This window comes from Molossus molossus, unplaced genomic scaffold (genome assembly GCF_014108415.1).
Source record: "Molossus molossus isolate mMolMol1 unplaced genomic scaffold, mMolMol1.p scaffold_m16_p_6, whole genome shotgun sequence".
Lineage (NCBI taxonomy): Eukaryota > Metazoa > Chordata > Mammalia > Chiroptera > Molossidae > Molossus > Molossus molossus.
Genome location: NW_023425399.1, coordinates 61,302,687 through 61,330,226, shown reverse-complemented (window position 1 = coordinate 61,330,226; position 27,540 = coordinate 61,302,687). Strand labels below are relative to the sequence as shown.

Genomic DNA, 27,540 nt, shown 5'->3' with positions numbered 1-27,540 from the left:
GACCACTGACCTGGAAATAACCAACCATACGTACCTATGTCAGTCCTTGAAGCAGAGTGAGCCCCTCCAAGTTCTATACAGGGTTTATGGTTATTAGTTTTTACTCTGCTGGAGAATATGTTATAAACTATTTGGTGACACAAGATGAACATGCATGAAACATCTCAGAGCAGTCAAATGGCTCAATTACATGAGAAAGGGTATGAGCTCAATTGCACTTTAATGACAAACTAAAGTAGATAACAGAGTGCATTTGGGGTGGGGATGGAACTTGAACAGACCTCAGAGTGTCAGTAAAACTTGGAGTGATGAAAGCAAACAATATTTAAGATGAAGGAACAGAGGTGCAAACTGTGAACCATGACATTAGAGCTCCTCTCTAGGTACAACTGGATTCTTCTGGATGTATGTATGAATAAAGGAAGGAGTTGCATTGATTAACCAACCAGTCAAATACTACAGTGACTACCATGCCAGAATGAATGGCCCTGATTGGGAACTCTGGTAATAGGAACAAGAGTTTAGAAAAAGAGGAAGGTCTAATTGACAGTGAAACAGGAAATATAATTTAAAATTTAATTTTCAAAGTAATCTAGGCTTTGCATGAGAGCCATATCTGAAAGTCATTGGAATAATCTTCAACTTCACATTTTATTTGTATGATTTTCTTCAGAAACCATTGTTGGTATCTTTTTTACTTTTTACTGAAGAAAATTTAATTTAAACATCTGTCTCAGGTAATTGGTTGATGGACAAATGGGAGTTCAGTGGGGTTTAAGTTCCATTTGGGGTATTCTTTCACAATTAGGCAGTACAAACAAATGTAAAAATCATTAACATTAACTGAAAATAGCCATTCACTGTGACTCCAGGACTAATAGTGATCTTGATATATCATTTAGAGTTTCAGTTCAATACTAAAATTTCAGTTTATGACTTGGTAAGTGGTTTTTCCATTTGAGAGGCTTTTGTTTCGTTTTCTTTCTTAACAGCAGAACAGACTTAAAATAATGTTAAATAGACTAAAAGAGTTTTACTAAATTAAGGTCTTTTTAAAAATTCTTCAAAAACAGTATCTGGGAAAGATGCCACAGAACAGGAAAATTTTATATTCATTATCAGTTCAGGGTGACCAGCAAGGGTCCCCAAAGCTACACAAGTACTGTCACAGAAGAACAAACAGTAGTTAACAATGTCTGTAGATCTGATGGTTACATTCATAGTATCAGTGGTGGCACCACAAGATGTAAGTTCCAGAAACTCTAGTTGATATTCTGCTTCCAAAGCCAAATGTCAGTAAAGAAGGTAGGCTTTGCAGCCTGTGGGCAATTTATTGAGAGAAGGGGCATTGTGCACTGGCGATAGCATGGTCAGGGCACTGCCTTTGAGGTTTACCTCAGTATTTCCTGTGACCGCATGTGATGAGTGGAATTGTAGATACTAAAACTCTGCAGTTTTAGGAATATTGGTTTCCTCAGATGAATCCTCACATATTCTGGAAAGAGAAAGAACTGATAGTCTAACCAGTTCTGCATAATACAGGGTCACCCCAAGTTGGCTACAGAACGGAGAAGATCATCAGTTTTGGTCTTTCTTATGCTTGGTGCTCTGTCAGAATACCTACTGGTTCATTTCTTTGGCAAATATTCATCAGTGCTTCTCTGCCAAAGACAAAGTTCAGTGTCACAGAAAAAAAAGAGTTGAAAAAAATGTTAGCTTTGATGGCATAGGACATTTTACCTTGCAACTAAAGCACTATCAATTGCAAGCTGCAACATCAGTTACTTGGATAACTCAGACAACATAATGTTAACTGTAAAATTTTATTAATTTATAATCTTATAAGATTACCAGAATATTACATTAAGTTTTCACAATCACTGTTAAAATTTAATCTAGGCCTTCTTCACATTCAATTGAAAATATATCTGAATTTGGCTCACATGACAACACCATTTGGAGCATTCCTTGCCAATTCAAATACATCATGTCTAAGAGGGAACTATGGTTCTTCCTCTGCCGAAGTTACTCTACCCTCCATTGCAGAAAATGTGTACCACCACCCAGCCAGTTGCTAAAACTTGAAACCAAGAATTTTTCTTTAATTCTTCCCCTCTCTCCCTACCACATTCCATACCAAATCCATCTGCAAGACTTGTTGATTTTCCTCCCGAATATATTTGAATGCATGCTTTTTATTGCTGCTGCCACTACACGGGCCCTAGCCCCCACTTCATTTCAGCAGCTCCCCAGCTCCTCTCTCACACTCTAGTCTCGAATGGAGCTTGTTTTCTTTGTTGAGATATAACTGACACATCGCATTATATTAGTTTTAGGTGCATAACATAATGATTGGCTTGTGTACATATGGCAATATTATTAGAAAAGAAGTTTAGTTACATCTTTTAAACGTCAAATAAGTCCATAACATTCGTCTGCTTAAAACTTATTGATGGCTATCCATTGCACTTAGAATAAAATCTAAATTCTTTGACATGGCTGACAGCACTTCTTACTTCCCAGACTTCAACTCTCAGCACCTCTCACTCCTTCTGTTGCTTTGTACCCTCCCTCAGTTCCTCAACAGGCCAATGGGCATTTACAGTTCTCTCTGCTTTGAGGATCCCATCTCACTGCCCCCGCTCTGTCCAATTCTTGGCTTAGCTGTCTTTTCTTCCTTCTTCAAAGAGGACCAGCCTGACCCCTTGTGAAGATGGATCTTTTCATCACCTGTGTCCTCTGTCACCGCACTGTCTTCATTTTCTTCACAGCACTTATCCCAATTTGCAATATCACTCTCCATTCCCTCATTTGTGTCTGACTCTCACTAGGCTGCAAGCTCCATAAATTGATCTGAACAACCTTAACTAACTTAAAGATATTTGTGCCCTAAAACTTTTTGTGATTTTTACTTCCTGTGAGTGATATAAAAACAGCAACTGGCTGGGTGATGGTACATGTCTCTTAATTCCATGTCTCATACTGTGATATTCCTGAAGAATTTTAAATAACAAAACACCACCCAACTTTCAGCCAAGAAACCAAGCCTTTTTAGTGCTATTAATGTAAATAAATTCCACTAAGGTGTCAAGTGTCTGGAAGATAGTGACTATCATGGCCAAGTACACAGATTTGATGGACATGAGAACTGCGAGGCAATTTACTGCTCGGTTATAAGATGTTTTATAATTTCTAAAATTCCAAAATGAGAAAAGAATACCCAGGAATCAAGAAAATACAGTATTGGATTTTATTATTCTCTATAAAACTTTCTTTAGTTTTAGGACCACATTTCATATATTGTCTGGAAGGATCCTTAAGTAGTCCCTCAGGTCAATCCCCTCACTTCCGTGATGATAAAACAGGCCCAAATAAGAGATTGCCCAGGGTCAGACAACCTAATAAACAGTTAGAAAGCTCTAGCAGTTGTTCACCTGATATCTCTGTTAAGTCTGACTTCTGTCCCCATTTCTGAAAGCCAAACACAATGTCACCTTGGCTCTTGGCTCTTGAAGAGCTAGAAACTCTGGTCTCCTCTGGTTCCACTGTGAGGACTAGGCTGTCCAGGCAAAAATGGTGCTGCCCAGTTGTGGATTCCTGGCAAAACCTCCTCCAAGATTTCTCATTTATTGGGATGGTAAAGTATGCCTATAAAAACAAGCATCTAAAAAAATATTTCATGAAATAGTCACATTTTTAAATGTTTTTAATGATTTATTAAAGAGAGGGGAAAGGAGAAAGAGACAGAAACATAGATGTGAGAGAGAAATGTTTCTTGGCTGCCTCATGCACACCCCCTACTGGGGATAGAGCCCACAACCCAGGCACGTGCCCTGACTGGGAATGGAACAAGGACTTTTCGGTCCATGGGAAGACACTCAATCCACTGACCCACACCAGCTGGGCAAAACACTCAGATTTTTAATTAGCTTTAGCTTGAGTACCTCTGCAAAATACATTTGTATTTTTAACAGGATTTGAGAAGCAATGTCAAATATACAACTTCACTGTAATGAAACATCACTATGTAATTTTTTTCTATTGGCCCATCAGGATCTTGAGTAAGCTTATTTTTTGGCCACCCTCTGCTGAATATCAGTGCAACCCTTTGTTTTCATCATTACATATCCAAGACGTAAGACAAAACTAACTTGCAGCTAATTCTGATGATGATGATGACGATGACGATAATGATAAAAGTAGTAAGAAGAACTAACATTTTTGAAGGCCTATCATGTGCCAAACATATTTGACACTAATTATCTTATTTAATTTGAACAAAAAACCTATGAAGTGGAAAGCTTTTGTGAATGTCAGGAATTAAAACTCAAATGAATACAGCAGCAGAGAGCTTTCTGTCCCAACATTGATTTTCAGGTCTCCAGTATGGTCTAAAAACCAGAGGACTACATTTGAAACAAATGGAGCTCAGGGGTCTCTTAACTAGGCCACTGAGATTTCTGAAAAGGAATAAATGACATTTACACTGCTCCTGATCATTCATTTCCGTGTCTGCAGACAGAAGGTAATAGCGTCTGTCCATTATATCCTTACTTCACCTGGGAATAAAGACTTGCTGAATTTCAGCCTGTGCTCTCTTAGTCTAGGGAGTTATTCTTGGACTGCCCTAGAGCAAGCATAAATACTTTAGCCACTTTGGCTGGCATATGGACAAGGGGTGGGAATTCCATTTACCCTGGTCTGAAGAGCACCAGGGGCAAACATAAATACCACCAAATAATTTTGACGTATAAAGACGGGTTTATGTTTATTCAAAAAAGTAGTATTGATACAGTCCCAATAACCAGGTTATTATTTAATAGGAAGGAATGAAAGGGAAAACCAGATAATATAGGCATGCCATTTATACAGCTTCATCAGGAAGCTTGCAGTTAACTCCCCAAGTCTGTCCCCGCAGATTGGTAGGGGAAGGGACTGGCAGTTGAGACACATGTTCAGTAAGGTCTGAGTAATGTGGGAGGTGCCTACCTGTCCATCACACCTGGAAGTGAGTTAGTGGCCACTGCAAGAGGGAGAAACCTGAATATTTAATCTCCCAGACAAAGGAAAGCTCCTTCCTCTCTTACTCTCTCTGTCTCCCTCACTGCCTGTGAAGGACTGCTTTCGGGGCTCCCACACCCTTCATTTCCCCATGTGTCCCAAAGCCATATGGGACCCATACAATGTATTAATGGACTGAATCTAGCCTGATGCCTAATGCCTGAACTGGACCTGGCTGCAACATGAAGAGAAAGCTCTGGACGCTGGCCCAATGTTTCTAGCCTTGCTAAACCCACAACTGCCCCTTTTCTAGGACTGGACTGAGGGAACTGGACTACTACAACACCAGAAACATAATTCCATTAAAAACATTTCAATAAAAAACATTCATTCTCCCATGGGAGCTTCTGAATATGCTTATTCCGATTATACCCCAAGAACCTCCTGCCCACAAGTCCCAGAGGGATCTGGTCCCCTCTTCCCTCCAGTATAGTATGATCTAAGCCATAAGGCAAGGGTCTTTTAGTCTTAAAACATTCTGTACACAGAAGCAGAACATATCTCCATGCACTTGCACGTATGTGTGTGTATATGCACATAAGACTTAGAGTTACCCAGAGAAAGAATATTTTTCCAAGTCAGATATAAAGTTTACTCTTGAACAGTGTGGGGGTTGGGGTGCTGACCCACCTTCCCCACTGCAGTCAAAAATCCATGTATAGATTAAGTGAGCCCTCTGCATCTGAGGATACCCAACTGCAGATAGAAAATACTGTTTTTGATCTGCAGTTGGTTGAATCCATGAACGCAAAATCTGGGGATACAAAGGGCCAACTTTATATTTATTTTTAAAATTCCATGTATGAGTCAACCTGCCCAATTCAAATCCCTATTTTGTTCAAGGGTCAACTGTATAAGAACTTTTCTGAACCTTGCCTCTTAACTTTTTATTTTATTCTTTTTATCCTCATGTGAGGATATGTTTCCATTGATTTTAGAGAGAAGAAAGGAGATAGAGAGAGAAAAACATTGATTAATTGTCCCCATATGTGCCCTAAGTAGGGATCAAGCCCACAGCCTTTTGGTGTATGAGATGATGCTCCAACCTACTGATCCACTCGGCCAGAGCTGGACCTTGTCTCTTTACGGAACCATGCCACCCTAAGAACATAAGGGGCCTAAGTAGGATTATTTGAGTGATTCAAAAGAGAAAGAGGAGAGTAATGTCTGAGACCTTTTCAGTCTACAGTAGTGCTCAAATCACAGTCAAGAAAGCTAAAGAATGTGAAGGGTTGATTTCACCTCCCCTTCTTACAAGAGTACAAGTGACCAGTGGCACCCTACCATTCTTCTTCCAACTGGTCAGATATAGATGTCAGGAAATAATAATAACTAACACACTAATAACTAACACCCTTTGAGCATCCACTCTGAGCCTGACACATGTCACTGAATGTTCTCTACAACCCTGAGGTGAGCACTGTTCCTACCTTCATTTTATAAATAAGGAAATTAAGGTTTAGAGGCATAAAGTGACTTACTAAAAGCCCTAAGGCGAGTCAGTGGAGGAGACAGGATTTCATTCTAAGTTCATGTAATTCCTGAGTCTAAACACTAGACACTAGCAATTTGGGGCTGATTCCTCTGCTCTTTCTTGTCAATCTAATACAAATATGTCCCTTTTTGCAAGAGTTCTATCGGTTATGTATTTTATTTAGAGTATGAGTAATGTCAAACTTAGCATAATATTGACTTAGAGGAGGGCTCATTTTGCCATGGTTTTTGATAGCACTGCCTACAAGATGCTGGAGGAGCACGTTCATGACAGATGTTTGACTCCTGGAAACTGTCTCTGATGGCTAATGTCAAAATAACTTTAAAAAGTCAGTCTCAAAGCATAAACAATATAACAAGAATCAGATGCATATAACACATGCCAGAAATGGAACACTTTCTGTCATGTGAACCAAGAGCATAAGCATTGCTCTCCCAAATTCTCAGAGGAAGTCAAATTTGATTTAAAAATGGCACACAACTGACCAGGCTAAGGATACTCAACATAATTAGGTGAATAATCACTGACTGCTAAGAATATGAAAAGTGAACAAAGTAACATTTTTCTCAACATTCTACCAAAAATATTACCTGCATATTTTATTCATTGGGTTACATATAACTCAACACTTGAAAAACTTAAACAACCTAACATTGTGCTGAGTTGAAACTGAAGGGAGAAGAAAACTTCTATTTTTAATTTTGAAACTTTTTTAAAGTCCCAAAACTTTGACTGGGCTTTTCCAGCAGCCTCCTGTCCCTGATGCTGTGCATGCTGGGGAGCCCTGGGCTGACACTTGTTCTTTAGGCTGTGCAAAGGTCCTATTGCTCCTCTCTCCTGCAATATTTGACTCAAAAGTTCCATTTTATTCTCTTCTGACTCAAACAAGAGCCATAATATTTTCTCTATTAGAAAAGGAGTGGGAAAGAGTAAAGTCTATTTATTCAACTAAATGTGCCATCTTTTGGAGCATCTCCACTCAGTCCTACTGATCCTCTTACCACTGCTGTTAGTGGAGCTGAAACAAACACATCGGCTTCCATGTGCTTAAAATAGGTTGTAGTATCAAGTATCTGTCACTCAAAATCATTTAACCAAACTGCAGCTTCCTGTATGCCAGGCAGATTTCCTTTTCTCCAACACTAGACATGAGTTAGGAGGTAATCCAAGACTTTCTTTATCCTGTGAGGCAAAAGAGAAGCAACTCCAGTTTTCAAGTGCATGGGAAGTCAATTTATCTGAGAGAATAAAGCATTGATTACTGAGTGTGTGGATGGGACTAAGCTGAGGGTTTCTATGACTCCTCCTGCTAGGAATGGATACAGAGAGCATACTTAGCAGGTACCACCAGGAGGGGAAGCTATAGGTTAATTATAAGGAAGTAGAAAAAATTATCAAAGATCTCCAATATGAATAGGAAGTCACTTTCATACATGAAAAGTCCACAGAGGGTTAGAAAGTAAGATGATGAGAAAATTAATAGCCATAAAACAAATTACCTGTGGGAGTATGTATTAAACAGGTACAGCACATGTTTATAATAACCTAACTCCTAAAAAACACACCACCCTGTCTAAAAAACCATGGGGTTCTCTTCTAATGAGCAAAAATAATAATCAGTACTTCAGATATTTTTCAGAGTACCGGTAGAAACTCAAAATCTCTGCCATTTCCTGCATGCGCCCGTGAGCAAGATGTCCAAATATGGAGGACAGCCTGATAGCAAGGACGCAGGCCTGGCCAAGCTCTGAACACTCTGGAACTGGCAGCACCAGCAAGGCTAAGCGCTCATCTAGGCAGCTGGACCTAACTGCAGGCCCAAGTACAAGTGCACCAGGTTATTCTAATGTGAATGTAGCATTGAGAACCTAGACCAAAAACAAATGATCTTCTTTGTTCCCTTGGAGATTCTGAATTTTATCTTATGCATATGATAAGAAAGGAAATAGCCATGGTTATTTTATTTACTGAAAAGATTGTTGAGAATGGGGTTCACAGTATCTCACAATGTTCCCTTCCTGGAGATATAGAGCAGAACTGACTCCATTGCCTTCACACTAAATACTTCTGAAAATGATTTTCATCATAGGGACTGAATTCTCTTTTTTTTTTAACTTTTAAATTTAAATGATACATTTATTGCAGTTGTGCATTTTCTACCACACTGGATTAAATAAACTTGTCAAAAGTATGGTTTGTCACTTTCTAGGACACTTAGTAATTTGTCATTCTTTCTTCCATGTACCTATTAGAACATACGACCCGTTGTCTCATGTTAGCAGATACAAAGTTGTATATAACCCTCCCAGCACATGAATCTTTGCTTTTCACGTGTGTATGTAAAATACTAGACCACCTGGACTAAACATTCTGTCCAGAGGGACAATGCCAGGTTTTCCTTTTCCTCATCTGTAGAAAGTTTCAGGTCCTTGACAGAAATAGCTGAATTGTTCCAAATTTGCTTCAGTGCATCCACATGAGATAAAGGAAGGTGAAGTCCGTGAGCCTCTATTTCCCCATTTCCCATCATATGTGTGTCTCTCCTGTTCTTTAAGGAATGGTAGATGTAAACCATCTTTTCTTGAGCTTCCTCAGATCCACCCTGATCCAGCATCACTGCATGATGTGGTCTTTGAACTGCAGCCTCGCGATGCTGTCCAGCCTTGGTAACTGTCCAACTGGCGTTGAGAGCTCTGCTCCGTCTCCCACATGGTAAGGTGGGAGTCTGTTCATAACAAAATCCTTCTTCATGTCTGATGAAAGCAGCTTATTGGTGCCTTCCAGATGGTCTGCAAGTGTCCTCAGAAAGCCACTTAGTCTTCTTACTGCCTCAGTTGTGGTTTCCACCTGCAGGAGCTGCTGCCGGAGGATGCCGGCCCGGAACTCCACGTCTTCCTTTGCAGCATCAAACACAAGCCCCGAAATGGTGTCCAAAAGTAAGTTCCCCATGAACTGTTCTGGTAGGTGCTGATGGTCAGGTGAGTCGAGTGGGCCAGCCCCAGAGGTGTGTCTGCTTGATGAATGGTCCCTCTGTAAAAGTACAGCAAATCACCAGGCTTCAGCGTGAACTCGTGTGCCGGCCTCCCTAGCCTGCCCTCCGCCTCCACGCTGTTCTCGCGCCAGGGCACGGTGGGGTGGCAGAGGCGCCAGTGCTTCTCCCCCCGCAGCTGCAGGATGAAAACCTCGACATCGTCAGAATGGGGCGGCAGGCCCTGCGATCCGGCAGGGGCTATGTACACATTCGAGCCAACCAAGGAGCCACAGTAGCATTCCAGCTTCTCCTGGATCCTCCAAAGTTCATCCTGAAATCTCTGAGGTTGGTGAAACTGAATTGCGGCCCTTTTCTGATCAAAATCTTTTCTCAGCTGAAGAAGGTGAGCTTTGCCATCTTTATTTAAAACCTTCTTCTTCCATTGACACAACGGCAGACATTTACGTCTGTCCCACAGTTCATACCCCGGCTGCACAGACTCTTCAGATCTGATAGCTTAACAGGGACTGGTAATACGTGGCCAGCGCAGGGTCATCTCTCTGAATGAGAAGGGCTTCTGCTCCCAGAATTCCTTGAAAAAAGTCTCTGCCTTGACGGGTGAGATTAAACTTTCAAAGAAACTACTGGGGCTGTCAAAGTTTAAAGTGGAGAGCCCCCCAGCTGCCTCCACTTTCAGCTGTTTACAGGGAACAGGCTCTTCTTCCTTCCCAGTCCGAGCAGGCTTGGCTCTCTTTGGCATCATTCAGTCTTTGAGACAAAGCTGTGAGGAAACGCAAACCGGCGTGGCCTGTTGCGTGTGGCTGTGTGGTCCCCCGGGCGGCGGCACAGGGAGACTCGATTCTTTACATAACTATTTCCCTATTTGTCTTAGCTGCTAAAATACTTGCGAGTTTCCTATGAACTCACCTCTGCTAAGTATGCAGAACTTTGGGCATGAATTTTATCCCTGGATTTATCTTTTATCCTATGTTGTATATTATACTATATGTTATGCTATAAATATTTTTGTAATCCATGTTACATTCTATTTGGAATAAAGTAAGACATAAAAAAACAATTATACTTGATAAAAATAATTATAAATATCTTATATAAAACTCTTGATAGCCTTGAAATCACTGAATATGAAAGGCTAGTTTTACCAGAATTGTTTAAGTTTGTCTTATGTGATAAATTGGAAGAAAATATCATTAAAATCATAAAACAAATTACACTGATATCTTCTTGATGCTGTATTATTATAATAATGGGTAAGTATCTGTATATCAGATCAGGTTACTCCAGTGGTCACTGTATGTTCGACCACTGAGAATGATGAATCAGAATACTGCAGTCATACTGTAATTGATACAAACTTTACTCAAGTCCAGGCACTTCATGTTTGCATTTGGAACTTTTAAATACATCCTTGACCTCTGTCTAATTTATACTACATAAAAGTCTAATAATACAGAATCATGTTGTAACACATATCACAGATGAGTTAATATTACAAAAATTCACATTTTTCAAATTAAAAGACAGTATCATAGGAAACATGACAAATAAGGGAGGATAGGAGGCAGACATGAAAACTTATATTGATAATTTATCAGTTTTCAAACAAGATAACCTAAAAAAAAACAATAATTGAGCTCTCACCCCCTGTACTATGAAAGAGGTTAGTATAAAAGGAAAACACAATTTAGTTGGAGATATATAATTAACGCTTATCAAAAAATTCCAAGCAAGTAGAGACATATTAGGTGTCCTAAATTGTGACATTCAGACTTTACACCCTGTAAGGGTTCAGAAGAGAGAGCTTATAATGGATTGTAATAAGAGGACATTTCACACACACAGAGGAAATAACATCCTTTTTGTCGTTTTAGAAAGGACCTTCCGTGTTGGAGCCCTCCAGGAGACCTCATCGCTCCTAAACACAGGTGAAACAACAGGCCAGGTACTCTGGAAGCCTGTAGTATCCTACCTGAAGATAAAGAAGTAAAGCCTGACACGATTTTCTGCATTTCTTCCAGGATTACAAATCTATGTTGAAGCACCAGAGGCTTTGAGAATAACTGGGTAATCAGAAACTTCTTGGATGTGATATAATGTGCAAAATTTCCTGACTTTCCATCCTAATAGGCATAGTAAACATTTAAATAACTTTTGCAAACTAATTTTCTTTCCAAGTTTGACTTCCTTCAAGTAAAAACATTTCCAGTCTAAATAAGACTCTGAAAATTTGAATGCCCCTTTATCACCAGTAGATATACGTCATATACACTTAGGCTTCTAAATTAAATAAAACGAGGTGAGAAGTCTGATAAGACAGACAATATCACACCTGTTTTTCATTGGCTCAAGCTCTACAAAAGAAGCTCAGCACACCTTAGAAGCTTTAGCGATATTCCAGTCTGTATGACTTTTCTTCTCCAGACCCCATTCACCAGAATTCCTATAAAATAACAGCCATAAAAGTCATACCACCTACTCACACAGAATTAATCATATTATATTTGGATAATGTGAATTACTTACAAGGAAAAGCCACAAGCCTTCAAACGACTTAGCTGAGCAATATTATGTCTATGTTGTATTTTCTTTTCCTAATTTTTAACCCAAACTTACTCAATGACAGGAAATTAAAATGTAACCATTCCTATGCCAAGTGTAAGTCAAGGTGCTTATTTAAGAATCTCCATTCATTCCAAAAGTCTCAGGTCCAATCGAATTGTTTCTCATCACCCATGGAGATCTGGGCTAGAGTGATCCCTAAGGAAACTTCCTGTATGAAGACAGGATGGACCCGTGGTATATAGGCACTTCTCACAGTGTACATGGTAGCTGGGAAAGAGTACTGAAATAGAATCTAAAATGTGAGTTCCTATACCAGTTCTACCACGTGCTTAGTTTGTGACTTTTGATAAATTATGTAACTTCCCACATTTCAATCTCTATTGGTAAAATGCAAAAGAAAAGAAACAAAATCAGCTCCATTCAATCCTTAGGTATAGTTGTGAGGCACAAATTAGATAGGCTATGAAACTTTTAAAATTATATAGGGCTATGCTTAATTCTTTCATTTTTCTTTCCAATTTCTCCATTTGTTCAAGATGATAGGGAAGACAGTAAGAATCATGACTTTGAAACCACTGTAGCCTTGACTAGACATAGGTAAATAGATGTTGGATGTGTCCTTAAACAAAATAACTGGCAAAAGACATTGTTTAATTTACAAAATTAGTCTTAACAAAACTCACACTGTCTGTAAGATTCAATACTGAAAACAAAAAAGTAAGTAGGAGGGAAGGAAAGGGAAGGAACTGAAAGAAAGTGAGTGTAAGTATACTTCTACAGCTTAGAGTAAGAAATAGAAATTCATTAGCATGGTCTGCACGCATACAGCCCATGTGCAGTGCTATATTCTACCAATGATTAGGTGACAGTAGTACACTCTACAGAAGGTAACACCCAAGCGCTGACTTTACTTTTCTCAGACAAATGGAATATTCTATAGGCAGAAAGGGAAAAGAAGTTGTGCCAAGTTCCAGAATATGGTAGAGACATCGTTTTAACAGATTTTTTCTAAAACCAGCCTGCTTTGGGAAAGGTTTTTGTTATGTTCCACTCTTGGGCTTTATGTTACAGTACAGTACTTTTCTCCTTTCAAATATTCAGGCAAATGTTCTAAAGTCTCTTTTCTCATTCTCTTCTTTCTTCTCATCCTCTTGACCTAAATAACCCACTTTTTAGGTGGGATCTATTTTATTTTATTTTTTTTTATTTTCAATTAAAGTTGGATCTATTTTAAATAGACATGTACACACACACACACACACATACACACATACTTCCCCTTTCTATCATCATCCTCTGAACTAAAAATTAGTTAAAACCCTTGATATGTTAAAATTCCTCCAACAATTTCTCTTCCTGACACTTTATTATGAACAGAAAACACAACTGCATTAATCTCCCAATTCTCCCTGCCTTCTACAGACACTCAAATAGACTCCCACTTTTTAACTGAGCGCCCTACAATTGGGAACAGGCTTTAGATAAACTGTAGCCAAGAAAGTCATATATACATCTCTGCAGAGATTATGTGGAACTGCTATGACTTTTCAGGAGAAGACTGAAAAAACAGATAGAGTTGTTTTTGGTCAAATACTATCTAACAGAGGGGAGAAGTATTGATTACATCAGACTAAACTCAGAACTTTACGTAGGTATTCTTCACCATCCAGAATAGATCCACCCTCTGCAGTTGCATAACAGTAAAATTTAGTTATTTCTGATAGTATTCCTATTACTGACATGATATTACTCTTATTCTTTTATTATTTCCAAATATAATCTTAGAATTATAGTGTAAACTCCTTGAATTTAGACACACTGGTTTATTTATATTTCTTTGTATCTTAAATCCTAACTTAGAAAATCTCAAATAAAGATTTCAGAGGTAATGAGTATATTGATGAGAACATAACTATCATCCTCGCTGTTGGTAATAATCTGTGATATAATTAATTAGTTACATAAGCAGATGTTTTGCCCTATTCTTGAATGACAGCAGAAAAGGATTCGGCTTAGAATGCTATTTAGTGTTCAGGATTATATCATTCATATAGAAAATACATAATTTAATATTATTTATGTACCTACCAATAACGATTACTTTCTAACTTTATACATACAGTAGTGCACACTTTCCTTTCTAAAATCTTTTCTCCCTACCCTTTGGTCCCTACCCCATAATTAACCTAAGCATTGGGGCTGTGTATTCTGGTCTCATCAAGTTAATTCTTGAATTAGTGCTACTTTTCTTTCCAGAAAGTTTGATTTTCATGAATTTTGATGCCCTTAGACTCCTTTTCAAAACATTCTTGTTTTTTTTTTTTTTGTTTTATTTTCCCACAACTTAAACTCAAATAGCACTCACAATAAAGGATTATTATTTTTTTTTTCTAGAAAAAAAAATGTATGAATGAGGCCCATTAGTGCGGTAAGTAGAAATGTGTGAAAGGCCTTGAAATACCACAGTTGGTGACCACTTTTGGACAAAGTGGCTCCCTCTAGTGGAAACAGAGCCCTCACTCTGGACAGACATATTACACAATCCAGACTGTAGGTCATCTTTGGAAGATGTCAGAGCAAATAGAAAAAGTCTGCTCTTGGTATTTTGATAGTCTATAGCAGGTGGTATAACTGAAAAGAAATGTAAAACCTGAATCATTAAATGGTTTCCCTTCCATTAAACTGCTCTAACAACTGCTCCAAATCCTCTGGAGTAACCAGCCAGGGGAACTTTAAACAGTGATGTGTATGCATCTGAACTCATGAGTTTCGAGAAGCTGCTCCCCATCCTCAGCAGTAGGCTCACAGGTTTTCCAAATTTAATCACAGGGCTCCAGGAGTGAAGAGAAAGAGCAATTAAATACCAAGTTCCGGAGCTATGAAGAGTCTATGCAGACTGGAGGAGGAATGAATGAGGCAGATTGGCCCAGAGTTCATGAACGGACAAGGACATTATTTCAAAGCCAAAACAGCACTATTGAGTCCACCCTGTACTCTAGATAGCCAATCTCTCTCTTTCTAAATGTCAGTAGGATTTTAAACTAGTTGAAACTGGAGGAAATGGTAATGTTAGTCATTGTTTATTTTACATGATCTCTCCATATCTGTGGTCCTTTTGTGTTTAGATTATTTGTTAATCATTTTTCTTCTATGTCAATTGTATGGGTCTTCATAATGTGAGAAAACGTTACAAATTGTTATTGCTTTAATACTACTTATAAAAATGTAAATGTTATACAATTTAAAAAATTGAGTAAAAAATCCTGTAAGGAACTAATCTATTTGTTTCTTCTTCATCTAATTCTCCAACAGAGTAACATCTGTTTACTGAATATCTATATTGCTACTTAGTAGAAACTGCACCTACATTAAAAATTATACCTGGAACTGAAATGAACTAAACAAACTGCTGAACAAAATTAACCCAGAGACATAGAGGTGGGGTACAGACTGACAAGCCTCAGAGGAGGGGGGGGCTGGGGGAGAAGAGATAAACCACAGAACTTACATGCATGTATGCATGACCAATGAACACAGATAACAAAGCTGGGGATGGGGCGGGGGGGGGGGGTTGCGGAGGAGGTTGTCAATGGGAGAAAAATGAGAAACATCTGTAACAAAAACAGATTAATAAATAAAAAAATATATATACTGGAACTGAGCAGAAAAGTTTCTCTTCACCCAATACAACCCTGTTCCAGCAGACTTTGTCTAAATAGCCATTTATCTGAGCTTCTGATTGGCTAGCATCTATCCATCACATCTATTTCACACTATCATTAAAAGCTCGATGTTCTCTCCAAGAAAGATGCTGTCTTTCAAAAGTGTTTTTGGGGAAACAATATGGAGCACCCTGTACCCATTTCCCTCGAGTTATAAGATGTGCTTTCATTCAGGTTAACCAAAGAAAAACCTGCCCCTGCCAAAGTGAGATGCTAAGAAATGTGCACTGTTAGAGACAACTTTCTAGAGGTGGGACCTGGGTTTCAGCCCGAGCTGTCATCCCCTCCAATCTCAGGAGGATTTACAGCCTTCAGAGCTCAATCATACAGTCTCAGCACCCCACACGCTCAAGCTTCCTGGCCAGGGGACTATGTGCACTCTGTACACTCAGCCCCTGCTGACCCTTGTGTGGCCAAGTGTCAAAGAACCAGTGTGGGAAAAGGAAGTTTTGCTGCAATCCAAGACTTGTCAGAAAATGAATAAACACCACCAATGACTACTCTGTGTCTTGTCCACAGAACAACGATGCCCTGGAGGAAATGCTGCCTGAGATGGATTTGTGAGGGGAGAATTCTGGAGAATAAGGGGAGGAGTGACCTGTGCCAAGCAGATGTGGACCTTCGGAGAGCCTGAGAAGAAGCTATCTGTCAGAAAGCCAAGTGTCATCTTCAGCAGGATGGGTGTGTTTGGTGGGGGATTCACGCAGATGTTGTCATACACCAGTGGGAGGCAGCAAAAGAAATGCTGACACTAAAACCCACAGAAGTTTACATACATTGTAAAAGGTCAGTAGGTACCTCAAGCTAATAAAATAATTTAGAGACCCTAGCCAACCTTCTAAGCTGAATCAAATTTATAAAGGAGATACAGAAAATACTCGTAACTTTTAGTTTTATCAGTAATCAGGCTCTAGCCCCAAAAACATTTTATCAAAAATTGTTTGGCATATAATTTGGGGTTATTCTAGATACAAGTCTAATTAACTAAATATAATCTCATCCTGATCAAATTTCCAATATGTTTCATTGTGAACATACTATATAAGTGTAAGTGAACATACTATATAAGTATAAATGAGCAATTGGTAAAGTAGACCAGCATTTTGTATTAAATTGAAAATCAGAATTTAGAAATACTTATGGAACTCTAACTGAGCCAAGCAAATGGTGATTTGAAAAAGTAGGAAATATCTCCTCCCTTTATACACACACACACACACACACACATACACACACCATATATGTACAATTATTATTAGGGTTGTCAGATTTAGCAAATAAAAATGAAGGTCATCAGTTAAAATTGAATTTAAAATTTAAAATGAATAATTTAATTAAAAATATATTCTATGCAATCTGAAAAAAAGTATACTAAAAATGTATTTGTTGTTTATCTGAAATTTAAATTTAACTGTCCAAACTACATTTTATCATAATTATTACATATACATAGTATGTATATAGACTATATACTTTGTATGTTATTTTGGAAATTTAAAATAAATTTCCAAATTTCTACGTAGGAGAGAGAAAGAACAAATCTATAGGTTGAACAAGAACTGAGCCCAGCCCATGTGGTTCAGTGGATTGAGCTTCGTTCCATGGACTGAGAAGTCCTGGTTCAATTCCCAGTCAGGGCACATGCCTGGGTTGCGGGCTCAATCCCCAATAGGGGACATGCAGGAGGCAGCCGAACGATGTTTCTCTCTCACATTGATGTTTTTCTCTCTTTCTCTCCCTTCCTCTCTCTTAAAAGAAAATCAATAGAAACATATTAAGCAAAAAGAAAAGAACTGAGATTTAGAAAAATTCATGAGAAACAGTACCCATTTTCTCCCTAACCCTATACACTTCCTGAAATAGAGAGCTTACTGATACTTTTTAAATAATGCTATTATAAGTAAAAGTGTCTCATCAGTATATTAGTACTGATATTATTCAAGGTTCCTGCTAAATTTTCTTTCACACATTTCATAACCAGGATACATTAGATACATAATTAGGATACAAGAATTTGTATAATATATAATTTATATATTTTAATATATAATAAATAATTTAATATATATATATTAATACACACACACACACACAAACATCTTGCAAATTAACCTGAACCTATTCCTGATTTTTAAGGTGGGAAAATAATAATACCTATCTCAAGATATTGTTGTATTAAATGAAATAATAAAAGTAAAAAGTCTCTGTATGCAATACACAAATGATGTATCATTGAAATGTACACTTGAAACCTATATGACCCTATTAATAAATGTCATCCCAATAAATTTAATTAAAGAGTCTTTGTGAAATGTGAGAACAAATATTGTTATTTCTAAATAATGAATAATTTAAACATTGAAAATGTAACAGTGCTAGTTCCTTTCACATCCCGTTTCTACACATCTTACATAGTGCGGCACTCCCAGAGATAGACCTGGGTCTCAGGATTAAAATTCCAGCACTTGAAAAAGAATAAAAGTTCAGAAGAGACACTCTTAAGTGCAAATCAAATACAGAGCACTTTACCAGAGAGGAAGTTGTAACAACTTTAGAGAGGCTATCTTTAGGTCACAGTATTTTCCAAGCTTTTATAACATAATTCAACATAAAGAGCATTTTAACTGCAATGTTTAAGGAATCAATTGATGAAATCTTACCACATGCAACAGCATGGATGGATATATTGGGTAGTATGCTCAGTAAAATAAGTCAGACACAGAAACACAAACACCATATGAGTTCACTTATATGTGAACTCTAAAAACAAAACAAAAACAAATTCATAAATACAGAGAACAAACTGATGGTTACCTGATAAAAATAGGTTGGAAAGCTGGGTAAAAGGGGGGAAGGAATTAGGAAGTACAAATTGGCAGTTACAAAATAGTTGTGGGGATGTAAAGTACAGCATAAGGAATATAGTCAATAATATTGTAATAACTATGTATAATGTTGAGGGGATATTTGACTTATTGATGGGAATCACTTTGTAAGTTTTATAAATGTTTGACCACTGTGCTGTATGCCAAAAGTCATATAATATTGAATGTCAACTATAATTAATTTTTTTTTAATTTAATAAAAAAAAATACCCTTCCAAACAATGCTATAGTTATACTCTCCTCCTTCAAGCTCTGTGTCACTATAACCCTAACATTCACATTGTAATGTGAAATGTATACAGTTCATTCTTGTTATTTGAGGTACTTATGTTCTCTATGTTGCTGCGAACACTGAATCAAAGAATACTAAACCATTACTCCTAGGGGAAATAAAGGATTAGGTTCCTGGGCGTCTCTGGTTACAGTACTTTCATCAACTGATCAATACATAACCTAGTTTGATATGTGTGTGTCTGTTTAAAGACACCTTATTCAATATATATTGTTGATTCATTAACATTGAACTCACAGCCAACAGCACTAAGAATCCTAGGGCATATCACAGCCTTCTTAGGAACACTAGACAGTGCATCAGCACAATGCTGGGGGGTACATTTTAAAGAGAAAAATCACTAATAAAAATAAGAAAAATGTGGGAACATGACACTAAATAGACTGAGAGAAGAACATTTTCTCACAGTCTGATTGCTGAAACAACAAGACAGAGCATTCCCTTGTTCTTCATCAGCTGGAAACACGCATGGTGAACAGTTCCATTGTTTTACTGATCCCCTGTCTGTGAATAGTTATGAGCATACTGCAAGCATTATTTTAGGGATACAAGTCAATTTTAGCAAGTAGATGAATTTAAAAATACAGACTCTGGGAATAATAAGAATCAACTGTATGTAGACTTGACTTTAAAATGTATTCTAAAAAACTAAAGTTATAATTTAGTATCGTCAACTAGCTAGTACATTTCTGGATTATAGGGCTATGTTTATTTATTTATTTATTTATTTTGCTGTTCTATTATTTACAAAGATAAATACCTCATAAATATTTGTCAGGTGAATGAATGAATCAATCAATCAATGAACATTTTGTCCAATCTTGCCATTCAATGTAGTTCTATGATCAATTGCCACATGAATAAATGTAGAAGACTTGTTCTTTCAGATTCTGTTAGGGTATTACACAGAAGGCAAAAAATCATGAAAACTCTGGACCACAAATGTTTTAAATTTTCCAGGTAACCACTCCCCAACCCCTTTCCTCCTTCCAGCCAGCTGATGCCCACTTTCAAACAATAAGGCCAAGCCAAGCACAGCTTTCAGAAGCCAGGTCTCCTTATTCCCTGCTGCCTTTGTAAAAGCTATAGCTGCTGAATATTTGATGAGCAACATATGGCTGAATGATGAAACCAGTTATTGCTGTTCAAAGGCAGAGGAAGTCCAATCAGCACCTTGTCACAGTTTTCAACTCACTCAGATGGACAAGTGTTTGCTAAATACTTATTTTTTATTTAAAAAAAAAAAAAGTAGCCAACACAGCCAGTGTCCAAAATTATGCCTTTCTAATTATCTGGCCATTGAATGAGCCTGGCAGTAAACAGGTAATTAACCCCTACCTATTGCACAGTCCCCTTGGAAGTAATTGTGGAACAAAGAAAAGGGGCAGGGCAGTAACGCATCACAAGACCTGGAAGACCCTGGTCCTGCAGTTTTATTGCCCATTACTCAGCTTGTCAAGGACTTTGCCTTACCATTAGCCACTTCCTCTGCTCGCTCTGTCTCTTGTGCTCTTAAGAACCCCTCCATTTTCTAACTGTCAATATGTGATAAAGCAGTGATGGATCATTTCAACCATTTAGTCCTGCTTGGTGAGGCCTCTCCCGGGAGGCTGAGGCAGGAGTCTGCGGAGCTGACAGCTGCAGTGTTCTTCAGTGTAACGGCATTGCTTAGGAACACTGCGAGTCAGGAGGAGGCATTTACATGATCGTTTTCAGTAAGATAGGGCTCTTCACGAAAACTGTGTATTGCTCTAAAATATGTCCTTGGTGTGTTCTTTCCTGCTGTTTTCTGTAGGGCCACTGCAAGCCAACCAAGGGGACTCCTTCTTCAAGAAACATATAATTCTATACTGGAGAATTAGTATTTTGATCAGCAAAACAGAGGCCAGAATTCTCCTTTCACATGCCCTCTTGGCTGGGGCTCTGTGCAAAACAGCCTGTAGGAACACGCTGAGCTGCCCCATTTTCCAGCACGTGTCCCCGCACAAGCCCTATTTGGGGGTCTCACTCTACTCTGTGGTCTCTGTCATGATTGCCATCCTTGCTCTTAGAAGTCGGACATAAACATGTCAGAGGCTATTAGATGTCCTTCTCAGGACATGGACACATACCGTAAGTAAAGACTTTATTAGGGAGTGCATTCAGGAATGCTGGTGAGAGAGAGCAAGGGCAGCAGGGTTGGAGAGAGGGAAAAGTCCAGGTGCAATGCAGTTACAGAAGAGATTTCAGACCACCTCACAGGAAGCTTTGCAGCTGAGGCAGCACAGCAGAGTTGTCCCAGCACAAAGCAAGGGAGCAGTACTTTTGTACATCCCATCCCCCAGTGATTACGCATTGAAATGAGGGCCACATCCAAAACGAGGAGGGGTGACCTTTGGATCAGATCCTTTGAGCTTATGGCCATTCCCAGAGATAGATGGTCATCACTATGATCCCTCTGCCACTAAAATGTCAAACCATAGGGAGAATCATAATCAGTGCGTAGGTCCTGAGGAGGTGTGTGTTTGGGTTGGGGAGCCTGGGCAGAGCACTACAGATTTACTACCAGATGTTAAGGCACTCCCCACTGACAGCTGGAGTACTGCCAGGTGTCCTTGCATTTTAAAAGAACAATTTTCATTTTGCAGATGCCATTAAATCTAAAGGAATATGATATAATATAAAGGAATATGAAGAGGCTGGTATTTGAAGGTGACATTTTTTTTACACCCAATTGCAAAGGAATCCTATATCAGGCTAGCCAATTAGTAGGGCAAGAAGAAGAAAAGGCTATCTTGATGACTTGACATCACTCCAGAATACACACATGCAACCCTCAACACACACATGCCCACACACTCCAGGCCTTCCTCTTGCTGGATCTGGGGCTCTGGACAGGGGCTCCAGGCCAGCCCTTCCTGTGTCACCTGTAGAGGCCAGGTCACATCACCATGTGCTACTGCTCACAGCTTGACAACTCTGGCTCCAGGCTGCCTGAAAAGGCTGTTAGTGGCTTTCCCCAAATATTCCTTAAATGTATATAGAATTGGCAAGTTGAAATGCAGAAGATATATTTAGGCAAATTTTAAAAAATTTAATGGAGAGAGTGAGGATAGAAAGGAGGAAGGAAGGAGAGAGGGAGGGATGGAGGGCTAAATGGTGAGGCATACGATTCAAAGAACCAATGCCACCCTTGCTTGTGGCTCTAGTGCCCACTTCAGATGCTCAGTAGTACTATTTCATGAACAAGAACAAGAAAAAACAAATGTATCAATATCCTCATGGTGCTCATTCCTACTTAATGCTGAAGAAATACACTAAAAAATGGTTTAAAGTACAATAATTGCCCTCTTATACTGCAATTAGCCAACTGAATAATAACAACACACATAATTTCCATACTTATTTTCACTCTATAATAATCTTGTAATAAAATGCAGTCAAGTGAGGAAAATGCTTATGTAGATAACTGAATTATTTATATTTATATAGAAGCTTTCACTCACTGAATCAATATTAAAAATTGTTTGTTTCAGGAATTATTCATTAACCTCTCTGTGCATTTCTCAGTTTCCTATCTGTAAAATATGAACACTAATGCCTATCTCATAGTGGTGTTGTTGCCTGGCATAGAACAAGCACTGTGTATGTTATCTACTTATTCTTCTTAGACTTAATAATAAGCACTGTTTGAAAGTTAAATTGTTTTTATCTCAAAAGGTTATTGTGTATGAACCTACAAACACACGTGAGTGTGTTTAAGAGAAAGTTACACATGAAGTAAGGCCCAGACTCTCACAAATGAATCAATCAGAAACTGGGTTTGTCTAGCCTTTGAAGGAAGCCAACTTCAACATTGAAATAAATGGACTCAAAATGCATACATAAATAAATCAAGTAAGTTGAACACTTTCAAAGAGAAAACAAATTTAAAGAGGAAGGGAGGAGCTACGATTTCCTCTTCTAGAGCTCTTTATCCATCTGTTCAGCACATATCACATGAGTAGGTGCTTATGAGCATGACTCACACAGGCAGATTACTTAATGCTCTGTCCAGAACCAGTGCCAAGAGCTCAACATATATGGAAACCAGGACTCAAAATCGGCCCAAGAAGGTCCTGTTAATAAATGGCCAGCTGAAGTTTTATCCTGAGGACAGAGAGCCTGTCCTATTTATCTTTTTTTTTAATATGTTTTTTTAATTGATTTTTTTAGAGAGAGGAAGAGAGAGTGAGAGAAAAACATCCACGAGAGAGAAACACTGATCAGCTGCCCCCTGCTGGGGATGGACCTCAGAACCCAGGCATGTGCCCTGACTGAGAATCGAACCTGCCACCTCTTGGTGCACATGACAATGCTCAACCAACTAAGCCACACCAGCCAAGGCAGTTCTATTTATCTTCCTATGTTCCATTGCCTAGCTCAAGGCCTAACAGGGTAGGCACCAGTAAATGTTTGTAAATTGCATAAACAAAACAATAGTAATTTGAAGAGTGGATCAACAAACTGATATCAATTCAAGTGAAGTATACCTCACTGTAATGACAGGGCAGTTTTTAATTCAAGGGGTGGTCATATTGTATATTTGGTTTATTGTAGTCAAATAAAGCAAAATGTTTAGGACTTCCGAAGTCCTCTCTTAGTCATATATTAATAAGGCCCAATATTTCCTGAGCTGAGAATTATAAGTGTTGCCTAAATCTCCTTCTGTCTGACTGAATGGTGTTTGCCAAATTTAAAATAACAGTGGAATATGATATCTATCTTAATCCAAAAAAGACATAAAATAACCTAAAAGACCTATGATTAATTTCTTCAAAATTTTAAGAAATAAGCATCTAATTATTTTTGTTAGCACTCCTTTTGGTGGTGAGCTGATATTAATAATAAAACACTCACTTAATAATTTATTCAATTAAATATTTTTCTACTGTTTAGTGTATTATGACATAATAAAACAGTAATAATAAGCCTAATGGTCTAAAGACTAACAGTATTTTAACAAAAAACAGATGTAAGCAGTTTTAAATATCTGCTACTATTTCCTCTCTGATGTCTAAACATATCTTTACAAGTTGCAGGCCTCTTTGCCTCTTCATGTAGGTAAATTCAACATCACTTTTCTTTTCCCAGCGTGCCTTTATTGTACCCTGGATCAGAACCTCAGGATAAGTCCTTTTTGCTGATTATTTTATACAACCCTGCCCCCTTACACACACGCTCAGGGATCACTTATGGTTAGGACAATATTCTCTTAAACTAGGACCCTTATTCAAAGCTAAAGAGAATAAAATATCTCTTTTTTTCTATCATCTTAGAATAATTTTGCCAACAGTTTACAAGAGTTAACTTGGCCTGCCCAAAATATCACTTGCTGCTGCCACCAAAGCATAATTAAGCCTCTCCTTTACTACCCTTTTCTAATTCTATTTCCCCTTCCAATTGTTGAAAGAGATGCCAATAATCAGAAAAAAATAAATTCTCAGTAACTCTGAATGTAAATGCAAGCAAATACATCAGTGGAATTGCCATTTTCCTCAAAATAACAAAACAAAGTTCATAGGAAATACAAAAACAAAAGATAATCAAAGACCCGCTCCTTTCATAATAGGGAAAAGAAAATCTCCACAAAACCAGATATTGAAAAATATTTTGAGGGCAGAGACTGAAAGGGTTGGCAGCGTGCAGTTCTGTTGTTACTCCTTTGGCACTCGAACAGCCCTCAGTCAAGAACTGGGCCACTGTCCGCCTTTCACAGGCTACAGGAGGAGCTGGCCGTTGTACCTGCATGGAGAAGACAGGGCAGATCTTCACAGGCACTCAAAGTCCTGTCACTCCTCTACATCTGGGAGTTTTGTTCTCATCTATTACAATGTTGTCCAGTCTTAGAAAACATGAAGCCTGAGAGTGGGTATGGGTTCTTTGACAAGAAGACAACTTTGTCATTAGAAATAACTACACACTTTAGACAACAATGATCTCTGTATTCCTTAGCATATGTGTGTGTGCTTGTATATGTCATAAACATTTTACATGTGAACTAATTCGATGATGATGCTTCTAAGATATTCTTGCTGTAAGGTCAATGACTACTGTTGCCCAGGAAGTGTTGTAGTCTTGTAATTTGGAGAATTCCTTTTCAATTAGTCCTCAATAAGTAAACAACTCTTTCCAAAAAAAGAGCCTACAGAGAGAACACATTAACAAAGAACTTGCTGGTAGAACAAAGCATGCAGGCAGCAGCACTTTCCAGAGAACATGGAATTTCACACTGCATGGCAGCTTCGTGGGGAGGGAGCTCCGTGGACACTCAGAAAGGCTTGGTGAGGTGAGCTGACAACAGGAACACAGGAATCTGGACCAGCCAAAGTGACGGTCTCACTAACCTAGATGTCTCACCAATTCCTTAATGGGAGGAGAGGGCTTGAATATTAGTACCTTGCTATGTAGTATCCCTAGTCTGTTAAGTACATTTATAATCCAGGTAATTTCACAATAACTTTTTTCATTCCAGAAGGAAGGTTCCCTTTCAATAAATATTTTTTTATCCTTTAATTAAATGAGGTAGTATGGGGAGTGCTTACAATAGTGCCTGACACATAGAAAATATGACATAAAAGTTAGCTACTTTTAACAGTACTAAAATCCTCACTTTAAACACCTCTTCAGATATTTGTCTCTGGTCTGGATTAAGTAGGCGCTGCTTGAATATCATAGTCAAGGTTCCAAAGTCTACTTAATCAGTACTTCCTTCAGGATGATACCTCCTTGTCCTAGCATCTCATTTCCTAACTGCACTATACACCATGCATGTCATATGTCCATCATAGGACAATGTTCTGCGTGTCTGTCTGTCATGTGCATGAGCCATGGTATTCTCACACTAATACACTTAAAACTCCTCAGTGTTAATGAGTGACCTTCAGACACTTTGTTTTATACTAAACACTCTGGGTTTTGCTTTTTTATATAAAATTAATACAACTAATTTCATCACCAGTTTTTTTCCCTATCAAACTTGACTTCAAATGATATGCAAATCAGATCCACCTTAAGGACAATGATTTGCCACCATGCAGTTTATTCAAGGAAAATTCTTAAGGCAACTGCAAAGGAGTAACTTGAGATCAGTTCAGAGAAATGACAGCATTGCTAAAATAGGTATATGGCTTCCCAAGATAACCTCTTTGACAGAGCTACAATCTAATGAGATACATAAAATACCACGCCTCTGGGAGGCTACTCCAGGGAAGAACCATGTTTCAGCCTCCTTTTTATACTCTACCTTACCTAGTGTTTTCTGAAAAGTCGTCTTTCAATTACTATTTGTTGAAAGAAATAATCAGTCACATTTAAGATGATGTATTTTCTATGTAACATACACATGTGTCATCAATCTGCACCAATGTATATTAAAATATCTCCTTTAAAAATGCTCATATTATCTCTCCAGACTGTGTGCCCAGGTTGTAATCGGTCAGCCAACAAATATTTATTAAGTGACGAAGTTTGCCTCGCCTCCTGCAAATCCCCAGAGGACTGTTCTGTCCAGGGTGAGTCAGAACAGCATGGTGGCTGGAGGCATGGCCACCCACACAGCACCTGTGTGCTCTTAGCCCACCTGGAACTCAGTCTGCATCTGTCATACAAAGATATTTGATAGTAGTTTTTAATAACAGAAGCAGCTTCCTCCGAAAGTCACTGTGAGAATTAAATTAATTGATGCATGTAAATAACAATTTGTACTTTGTAGGTAGTGCTACTGGCTCCCTATCAATAGGTTATACTTAACCTAAATATTATTTAACAAGAGCCCTTGGAAATCATATAATTCTTAGTTGGCATTTACAGAGCACCAGGAAAAGTCCTCATACACATGAGATTAAGATTTCTAAATCTAATTCACTCTGATGTTCAAAGTAATGATGTTGCACTTTAAAATAATAATAATGTTATGATTAACCAATATATATTGAGCACTTATGTTGCCTTCTTCCATATATTATATATTTTATTCCTTACATTACTTTCTGTCCAAATGAAATAAAAACTCACCATATTGACCAATGTACTGTACTCAATATATCATCAGGTATGGGAAGTTTATTGTGTGTATGGTTAAAGAATTTAATAGCTGATCAACTTGGAATATTTGGGCTACCTGAAGTTAATTATAGATTAGTTAATACACTTATGGAGTGCAGTCTAAGATAAATTTACTCTGTTATGGGAACAGCAACAGATTTTCTTTCCACAACATTATAGTTATACCTTGCTTTCAAAATTCGGTTTATATCACTTCACTTTTACAAAGACCTACATTAGCACCTGCTTTCACTAACTGAAAGAAACCTGAAAAGGACTTTGCTTTTATGAAAAAAAAGGTGCAAAGGAAAATTGGCTTTCAGTGTTTGCAGGGTGCACCCTGGGCAAGGAAAGTGACCCTGCCCAGCTCCTTCCCGGAGAACCAGGATCAGCAGCTCAGCATCAAGCCGTCACAGCTGCGAACTGTCTGTGAGCATCTGTGCTTTATCTTCATTTATTTTGTGCAT

At 38.2% G+C, this 27,540-nt stretch overlaps 1 protein-coding gene and 1 pseudogene across 1 annotated transcript in view; both read right to left on the bottom strand.

The window, feature by feature from the left end:
- Positions 1-27,540, bottom strand: part of PIEZO2 (piezo type mechanosensitive ion channel component 2) — a 586,652-nt gene that overhangs the window by 451,827 nt on the left and 107,285 nt on the right. The window lies entirely within an intron of this gene.
- LOC118618672 lies at positions 8,904-10,287 on the bottom strand (annotated as a pseudogene).